Source organism: Silurus aristotelis (genome assembly GCF_946808225.1).
Source record: "Silurus aristotelis genome assembly, chromosome: 17".
In the NCBI taxonomy this organism is placed as follows: Eukaryota; Metazoa; Chordata; class Actinopteri; order Siluriformes; family Siluridae; genus Silurus; species Silurus aristotelis.
In genome coordinates this window covers 18,172,553-18,182,754 of record NC_139590.1, presented here as the reverse complement: position 1 = coordinate 18,182,754, position 10,202 = coordinate 18,172,553, and the positions used below count along the sequence as shown (strand labels likewise).

The following is a 10,202-nucleotide window of genomic DNA, read 5'->3' as shown; positions in this document are numbered from 1 at the left end:
GAACTGAAAAAAAAAAAAAAAAAAACAGGTAACATTAAACATTTCGTCCCCCCACTTTTGAAATGATGGCTACGCCCCTGGTTTTTGATAAAACTATGCTTATGGAAATAAACATTCATATATATATATATATATATATATATATATATATATATATATATATATATATATATATATATATATATATATATAAAAGACGTATATATTTGTTCTGAAATAAATCATATTTTCACTATAATTCCATCATACCTTTTATGAAAAACGTAAAACCATCATCGTTCATTATTTGCCCTTTTTAACTATATATATATATATATATATATATATATATATATATATATATATATATATATATATATATATATATATATATGCCCATTCATATAAATATTTATATTTATATATCAGTATAAATATTTATATTTTCCGAATAATTAAGCTACTTTTTCTGAAGAAAAAGACATCTATTTTTTAAAACATGATTTCTCATATCAATTTTTAGATGTTTTCGTTCACATATTTTCTTTATTCATGTAATTATGCTAATTAATATACAAATTCATATTTTCATAATTACTTTCATTTATGTATAACAAAAGTCGTCATGTTTTTTTCACTTTTTTTTCACTTTTTAAGTTTTTAATGAAGTTATGCTTATATATGCTTATGCTTATAATATGAAAATTTATAAATCCCCAGCCAAAAAAAACAAGTCATATTTCTGTCAAAACATGATTTGGCATGTAACATTTTTAAGGTGTAACGGTTTTTCATGAAATTATGCTTATGGAAATAAATACTCATTTTTAATAACATATTTGTCAGGAATCCACCTGCCACGCCCCCTTCGGCGGCTGTCATTGCCTCCGAGTTCCATGAAGTTCCCGGCTTCTCGTTTATTCGCTCATCACCAGCCTCTACATAAACCCCACATTCTCCCACACGCATTTGTCCGTTATTGTTGGTATATGTTGGTTCATGGCGGTCTGTGGTAGCGCGCCTGCGTATCCCGACACGTACCTTTCTTCTCGGACTCCGCACTCTCTCAATGGCTGCGCTTTACTTCCCAAAGCGCACCCCGGATTTACCCCGCTCCTGCCGTTGTTGTCTTATGTTTACGCTGTGTGGACTACGTTCCTCCGTTCCTGCCCATTGCTGCGCTTCCCCAAGCGCATCAGTGGAATATATATATATATATACACGGACTGCATTTCGCCTGTTCGGTACTTTGTGGGCCGCGCTCTTGGAGCGCACCACCGGATTATCCCTGACAGCAGGTATTTGTGTTGGCTCTGCCTTTCTTGTAAATAAAACTCTGTTTGCTGTTACTTTGGCTTCCGCCTCCGTTTTCCCACTTTTTCCCGTTTTTTCCCGCGTAACAATATTTATATGAAAAAACTTTGGCAAAACCTTTTGTCCTGTCATCTTTTTCCCGTTCCCTTATTCCACTTTTGGGTTTATTTGTACATATTTTTTGCTTGTGTATGAAAATTCAAACTATCATAGTTTTTATGAAAAAAGTCATAGTTTTGTTTTGACATGAGCATGGCATGATTTGTCGTCAATTTTTGTAAAAAACATTTTTGTTCACTTTTTGCTGTTTTAAACTGTTTATGAAATAATGCTAAGTAATAAAAAAATATTTTCAATATATTATGAGAACATTTGGTAAAACATTATGAATATGAACATTAATATTTTCATAACAACTACAACAGGTCCTTTTTTATTTTTTTTGTAAAATCTTCATTTGTCGTGTCACCCTTTTTTTTGTTCCATTATTCCACTTTTCAACGGGTTTTAAAGAAATTATTCAAATTATAAAAATGTCAATATTTGTCAAAACATGGTCATAAGTTTTTTTTTGTTTGTTTGTTTGTTTTTTGTTCCTGTATTGCACTTTTTTTTCAAGGGTTTAAATGAAATTTCACAAATGAATATCTTCACAATTTTTTTTTTTTTTAAATGAAAAAATATTATATTTTTGTCAAAACATGATTTGTCACCTTTTCGATTTTCCGTTGCTTATTAAACCTGTTAGTGGCTTTTCATGAAATTATGATTATGAATAATACGTTCATAACTTTTTTTTTATTTGTATTTTTTTAAACTTGGTCATGTCACCTTTTTTTTTTAATATTTCACTTTAACGGATTTGAATTAAATTATGCTAATTAATAACCATTTATTATTTATTATTCATTTACTAATTTGTTCACTTTTTAGTTTTTCATCAAATTATGAAAATTCATATTTTCATAATACCTAATTTTTTCGAAAAAAGTGCTATTTTTTTTGTCCTATATCATATTCATGTAAAAACGTTGTGGTCAAGTGCATGCGATATATGCAAATATAACATGGTTTGAAAAACCGTTTTTCTTTTGTCCTGCGATGCTAAAACTTGCAGAATCACGGCTTGGCCAAACATGTGGTATTGATAGGTTTTTGATGAATTGACTTTCTACAACTGATTTGTTCATTTTCTACAGTTTTTCATCAAATTAAGAATATGATAATTCATATTCATAATACCTAATTTTTTCGAAAAAAGTGCTATTTTTGTCAAAACATGATTTATGTCCTATAACATCATAAACATGTAAGGATGGCCAGATCTGTTCATGGTCTCAGACCCCGAGAACTGCCATGCAACTTCATGAGGCCAGACCCCGAGAACTACCATGCAACAAAACAATAAACTTTTTAATCTGAGGAGAGGATCTCTTTGATCTGAGGAAAGAGAGCCATTTGTTCAGCTGCCCAGTCACCCATCCTTGAGCCCCCTCTTTCCCTCCTGGGGAGATGGCCGGGTCTTGGAAAGGTGACCGAGAAGGTCCCGGAATTCAAGCTACTTTACTTGCATTATGTAGTAATTACAGTTTAGGAATGTATACATTTTACCTTCACATGTTTAGTATCATTTTAAAAGTCTCAGTGTGATTGGAAATATGATCTCAGTCCCATATCAGTAGAACAGACCTCAGGTTTGGGGAGATTCTGTCTTACTGACATTGCCCCGGAGAAGATCCTTACCAGGTGGTCTAGGTGACATTTGGTTTTTAGGTCACATCCTGTTCCAAGAAAGGGTTTGCAAAGCTTTTATCACTTTGAATTTACAAGTGTTTATGATGGTTTGGGTTTTTAAGGACATTTGGCGAAACACTCAGGGAAGCATTCTGTAATCAGAACTTCCCACACAGTCTGTGTGTCTATTGCCAGGTACAATAACTCCAACATTTCTTTAGTAAACTGCATTGCTAAATTATTTGGTTTTATGCTGATCATGTTATGTAACTTTATTCTATTGTTTGTTTTAAACGTGACATTTGTTTATTGATTATTGCCTGGCAAATCAATGTCAAATTCTTGATTAACTCTGAAATTTCCTAAAATCATTTATCTAGTTAATTATGTAGTCTGGTGTTACCGCAAATCTATGACCAGGATGGTACAAACTGAAGGCTCATGAACGGATGGAGCATAGGGCACAACGTCTGAGACCTTCTGATTTCTAACTATCTCTGACTTTCACAAGTTAACTAAATGACTACATACAGTATTCTTTATGCATGAGCAAGCATTGGGCGGCCTACTTAAAGAACATAAGTTTACCGTTATATGAGCTGACTAAGGGACAGTCTGGAGAGTTTGTGTCTGTGAGCATGTGTAGCGGCTATCACTGACTTAGCAAGTTATGACCAAGTAACTAAATTAGTAGTACTTTATGAATGAGCAAGCATTGAGCGGCCTACTTAAAGAATATTAGTTTACCGTTATATCCTCTGACCAAGATTCGGACTGGCCAATGTGCCTCCGTGAGCAGGTATCATTAGCCGAGCACAAGGCTCTAAGCGACTCCAGGAACATAATGAATGATTAATTGAAAAAAATTGAATGCTTGTGTAGAGCCCTGTTAAATTAGGGTCTAATAATTATTTGGTTTTTATTTTCTTTTACACTACAGAGTTAAAACTTGTTCATTTAAAAAAAAAAAATGATATAACTAGGGAAAAAACTGTTATAAAAAAATTGTTGTTTAAAGAATAAGGTGTTTTCTGACTGACCTCAGAGGTGAGAGGGGAGGGAGGAAGTGAAGTGTGAGAGAGAAGGACGACACGAGGAGTCCGGGGGAAAAAAAGGTGCGCTAATCGTGCGGTGCAGGTGTAAAGTCTGACTACTGGGTTGTGGACTATATACAGGAACACTGAACAGAGAAAAGACTGTTTAGAAAAATAATTGTGGATGAACTCTATGTAGAGAGTGTAAGTTTAAGAGTGACGGGACTCACGCGTTAATGTGAAGGACAAATATGACGCAGTTATCTTAATCACAGGACTACGTTAGCTTCACGTGAGTCGTACATTTTGCAAAGTCATAAAGTTTGACTGTACAAACGTTGTGGAACGATTTGCAACGCGAATGGTCATGCAGTGAGTGAACAACGGAGACAGTGAAGGCCGCGCGATTTTTCCGGAGAGACCGAGGACACGTGGTGGTTTATGCTGCATCTCTGCCTCGTTCACATCATCGGATGTATGATTCTCACAATGCGTGTTCATGGATAAACACCAGGGAAAACTGAATCGATTAAACGGATAATCCAAGTATGTGCTTCGTGTACAAGTTTCACTGTTCCATTGGATTTCGTGGGTACTAGCAACTGCACACACTTTCACATGAGCTCCAAAGTAGCGCGCCAACCAGAGACTTAAATCCCAGCTGGGTACTATTTCTTTTGTGGGGTTTTCTTTTCTTTTGTCTTCTTTAAATTTTTTTCTGTTAATAAATGTATGTCCATATAATATATTCTCAAGTTATTTCTGAATGATATGTCTGTTATTTCTGAATGAAGAGAATGTCTAAAAGAAACACTGAAGTCTGAAGCCCAAGGTTAATGACAGTATTTTGGGGTTACTTTGGTAGCAAACAAATTACACCAAGTAAATTTAGATGTGCCTCTAACGTGTAAAATTACCCTAGACATAGTTTGAGCCAGTGAATCAGTGAGAGGGCTACACTTGGAATAATCAATTAAAATTAAAAAAGAAGTATAACCAATAAGGTGATCAGCTTGAATTAGAGATATTCAAGTTAAATCTTTATTATTAATTGGAGTCAGATTTGAGGTTCAAAATTGGATTAATGTAACAAAGTGCAATCCATTTAAATAATCCTTTACAGCCGTGCAAGAAGGACTAACACGCAGCATACTTTCACCCACACCAGTGGATCATTGGGCCAATAGGTCCCTACAAATCGGTGACCCCGACGTGATCGCCTAGTCTCAGGCGAGTGATGTCTTTCGCCGCAACATTTCAGATTCAACAGAACATGAGGTTTGAGTTTGAGTGGAGATAAGAGAGTAATGACTGTTGCCTTTCTGATTAAAAATGTGCTTACTCATTTATATGATAAAGGATTCGAACTAATAATAAATTATAAAATGATTAAATGATAAAGTATGATAAAATGATAAAATAAATATACAATTTAAGCGTGGTACTCCACAGTGGGGTGAGGTCCCCTGGTGGTCTAGCGGTTAAGATGCAGCGCTCCCACCGCTGCGACCCGGGTTCGATTCCCGGTCAGGGAACCATCCCCAGCCACTCTTAGTGCCGGTCCCGAACCCGGATAAATTGGGGAGGGTTGCGTTAGGAAGGGCATCCAGCGTAAAACATGTGCCAAATCAAACGTGCGGAGGATCCGCTGTGGCGACCCCTAACAGGAGAAGCCGAAAAGAAAGTTCTCCACAGTGGGTTGAAAACTACAGTCAAAAATCCATTATAGTTAGATTTCGAATGCAATTTTTAATTTGCTCCATAAAAAAAAATAAAAAATCAATATATATATATATATATATATATATATATATATATATATATATATATATATATATATATATATATATATATATAAAATATATATATATATATATATATATATATATATATATATATATATATATATATATATATATATATAAAATAAATAAATAACAATTCCGGAAGAGAATGCATTATTGCAAGCAATAATAGCTTGAAAATAGTGCAATCAGATGCATTAAAGTAATTTCAAGTGCAGATTAAAGCATCTGATTAACATGTACAAAAACAATAACTTTGTTGACCAACTGGCTAAAGTAGCTGCATTAAAAGGCAACAGTTGGCAGGGCAAAGTGCCATGCACTCCCACCGTGAGTGCAATTCAGGTTTCTCTTATAGATCTGAAACAGTACCAAAAAGACTTGTGGGTCTCTGATGGAGATCTCATACCGCATTTAAAGCATGATCAAATGACTAATGTTATTGAAGGTATTGTACTGAGAGACGGAAAAATTTCCGTTCCTGGAGCCCTACAAAAACCAGTAATCAAGATGCAAGGAATGACCACAGATATTGAGAGATGGTGCAACATCTGTTTGGTGTGTGCTACCGTTAATCATGGCACGCAAGGCCGAACAAACCAAATCGGGCCTAAACCACCTAAAAGGCCCTTGGAAAACCTACCATTGGATTTTATTGGTCCGCTACCCAGTGCCAAAGGGGGTTACCGCTATTGTCTTGTGATAATTAATACATTTTCAAAATGGGTTGAAGCAATTCCCACTCGCTATAACACAGCGAACACAGTGGCACATGTGATAGCAAACCAAATCATCCCTTTCTGGGAGGCACAGATTCAAATAAAATTTGCAGAAGGAGACATTGAGATGGGATGGTGATGGTAGATGAGATGGTATCATATATCTCAATGCAAATTGTTTTATTTAACATTTATTTAACATAAGGTTTATTAAATTAGTTGTGATATTTGTGTTATATCTAGTCTCAGGACAGTAACAGCAATCCCATGGATGCCAGATGTCCGAACAGTGTCAGGTCCCACCTGCATTGAATTGGGACAACGGGTTACCCTCACAGACACCCCAAAATGTGGGAGATGGGTATGGAAATATACTAAGGGGCCATCCAACTCGTACACTGCAATTACATATAAAGATATAGTTACATGGCCTCCTGGTGTAGCACTGGATCCAAATTGTGCAACACAAATTTGCTGTAACACAGGTTCCACTCATCTTCCAGTCAGAAACATAACAGGATATACAGGTGCATCATTATCCTTACATAACATTACCGCCTGGTATAAACTTAAAAGGTATCCAGGATTAAACATTGGTGGTTTGTACACTTTATATGAAAATGACAACCAGGGTCAAGATCCTAAAAAGTGTTACTCCACCAAGGATTTAGAACCAGCTTTTTACAGATGCACACATAGCATAACTCACAAAGCTACACATCTAAAGTTCACAGAACTTCTGTTCAATCTGTCACACCCAACTACTGATAACAGATTAAAATCTTTTGTCTGGACAAGCCGAAAGGAGGAAAAAATTTTTATTGTGTGGGAAAATGTGAGATAGACATTAACAATTTTACAAATCCGAAAAATTGTTCATGGGTTATATTCCTCATTGTTTTATATTTTTATATTCATCAACTACCTGTGGATATAATCGATGATTTAGTCTCTGATTATAAAAACAGACTTGCAGTTCAAATTCCACCTGTCCGCACTAGACGAGACCTGTTTGGAAATATAGCAGGCCTTTTTGGTTCAATTAATTCTATAGCCAACACACATAAAATAACAGGACAATCGCAATTTTTTAATGTGGTTGGCAAACCAGGTGGCCACTGGTTTTCAGCACATCACCAATAGTAATGAAAACATCATCAAATCGGTTAGATCTGAAGCGCAAGCGCTTCTTGCAATCAGCCATACAAATGTTAATCAGACGCGTACCATCGAGCATGACTTATGCACAAGATCTTTTTACTGTAGCACGACAGGAAATTTTAGATCTACGTCTCCATAAGACACCTAGGCATGTCTTAAATTATCTTATTGAAATTTTAGATTTGCATAGATGGCTTACATAAAAAAAAAAATAAAAAATTAAAGACAAATTATTCTGAACTTTTGTCAACATTAATGGTGTATACTGGCAATAAGTGTTCTGGCTGCATTGGGTATTTTGCTACTTTCCCTTTAATTCACCCAGATCAGGTATATTTAAATTCCACCACCATACGATCTATTCGTCGTAGTAAAATATCAAATCATTAAATGGGACCATCTTACCAGGTATATGACTTTAAAGGGCACTTAGATCTTATTTACAACTCGCACCTGTTGTCATGAAACATCTAGCTATATTATTTGTACTTGTAACACTTTACAACCATTTGCTTCTAATAATTCTAAAATTATTGATGTACAATCATTGCATGGTCATTCTGATGTTGTTCAGGTTTCTCATACACAGTGGTGTGTCATCAGTGAAATGAACTCATTCATGTATGGAGGTCTGACCTGCCCTGCAAATCATACCTTCTGCTTGGAGGTGACAGAGGATTTCTCTATCGGTCAGATAAATATCTTGGGGAGAGTGCCAATGGACATTGATGTCTCCCCGTGGTGGGATGACACCTTCTATGAGCAAGGAACACAAACCTTGGTTGACACAATGGACTTGGTGCTGAATATGATTTTGCAGACTGAATATCATCTTAACCAAGCACAGGTAGAGACAAACCTGGCTAAGAAGACTGCAAACATCCTATCCAGCTCATCCACCCGCTCGGCACAGTATGTCTACACCTGGTGGGATTGGGTAATTTGTGGGTGTGCCATTAGCAGTTCCCTCATGTTTGTATTCACTCTGTTTTAGTGCTGCTACTTCTTGCACGGTATTCATCATCTTATATCATCTTATATCATCATAAACATGTAAAAACATTGTGGTCAATTGCTTGCGATATGTGCAAATATATATATATATTTTTAATTATGCTTATGAATTTAAGAAATCATATTTTCCCAATAGTAGAAAAAAGATGAAAAAAAAAGTCATAATTCTTTCAAAATATGATTTGGCATGTAACATTTTAGTTTTTTGTTTACGTATTGTACTTTGTAACGGTTTATCATGAATTTTTTTTTTTTTTTTTTATGAAAATAGAAATTCATATATTTATAATATATTTTTAATAAAAAACATATTTTTGTCAAAACTTTGTCATGTTGACTTTGTCATGCTTCTGAATACGAAAATGTTAACTTTTTATAATATCAGATTTTTATGAAAAAAGTTAATTTTGTCAAAATGTGATATTTCATGTCAGTATTTTTGTTCACTTACTGCACCCTTTCTTGTTTTGTCATGAAATTATGCTAATTAATATAAAAATTCATATTTTCACAATAACTATAATTTTTGTATGAAAATTTCATAATGTCAAAACATGATTTATGAAAAGTCATGTTTTTGACAAAACTTGATTTTTTATGTAATTTTTTCCCCTTATTCCACCTTTTAACGGTTTCTAATGAAATTATGTTTATGAATATGAAAATTTATATTTTCCCGAAAGATAATATAAGCTTTGTACTTTGTAATTTTATTCATGAAACTTTGCTTATGAAAATGAAAATTCATATATTTATAATTGTTTTTTATTAACAGACATATTGTTGTCAAAACTTTATTTGCCATGTCACGTGTTTAATTGAAGTTTTGCACTTTTAAATGTTTTTTCTGAAATGTACCTTCAGGATACAAAAATTCATATATTCATAACAATAATCTATTTCGATAAAAGGTGATATGATGCTTTTGAGTTTGAAAATTTATATTTTCATATTAACTGTCTTACTCTTTCTGAGAATAAAGCCATCTATATTTCAAAACATGATTTCTAATGTCAATTTTTCTTTTTTTTGTTCAATTGCTGACTTTTTCCAAATTTTTTTCATATCTTATTTTTCTTATCTAATAGATGAAAAAGTAGAAAAAATATGGAAAAAGTCTTATTTCTGTCAAAACACGATTTGGCATGTAACATATTTAGTTTTTTTTGTGTACGTAATGTACTTCGTAACATTTTTTTCATGAAATTTTGCTAATGGAAATAAGAATTCATATATTTAAAATATTTTTATGAAAAAAAAAAATTTTTTGTCAAAACCTTATTTGTCATGTAATGTTGACTTTTTTGCACTTTTTAAAAAAAATTTCAGAAATGTTGCTTCTAAATATGACAATGTAAACATTTTATAATATCAGATTTAATCAAAAACGTTATTTTTGTCAAAATGTGATGTTTCATAACAGTATTTCTGTACCAGTATGA

At 33.7% G+C, this 10,202-nt stretch overlaps 1 pseudogene across 1 annotated transcript; it reads left to right on the top strand.

Moving 5' to 3' along the window:
• Positions 1-6,103: 6,103 nt before the first annotated feature.
• On the top strand, positions 6,104-8,740 carry LOC310739944 (annotated as a pseudogene). Its single transcript has 3 exons — positions 6,104-6,196; positions 6,829-6,865; positions 7,430-8,740. The product of its transcript is annotated as an uncharacterized misc_RNA (transcript).
• The last annotated feature ends 1,462 nt before the right edge of the window (positions 8,741-10,202 follow it).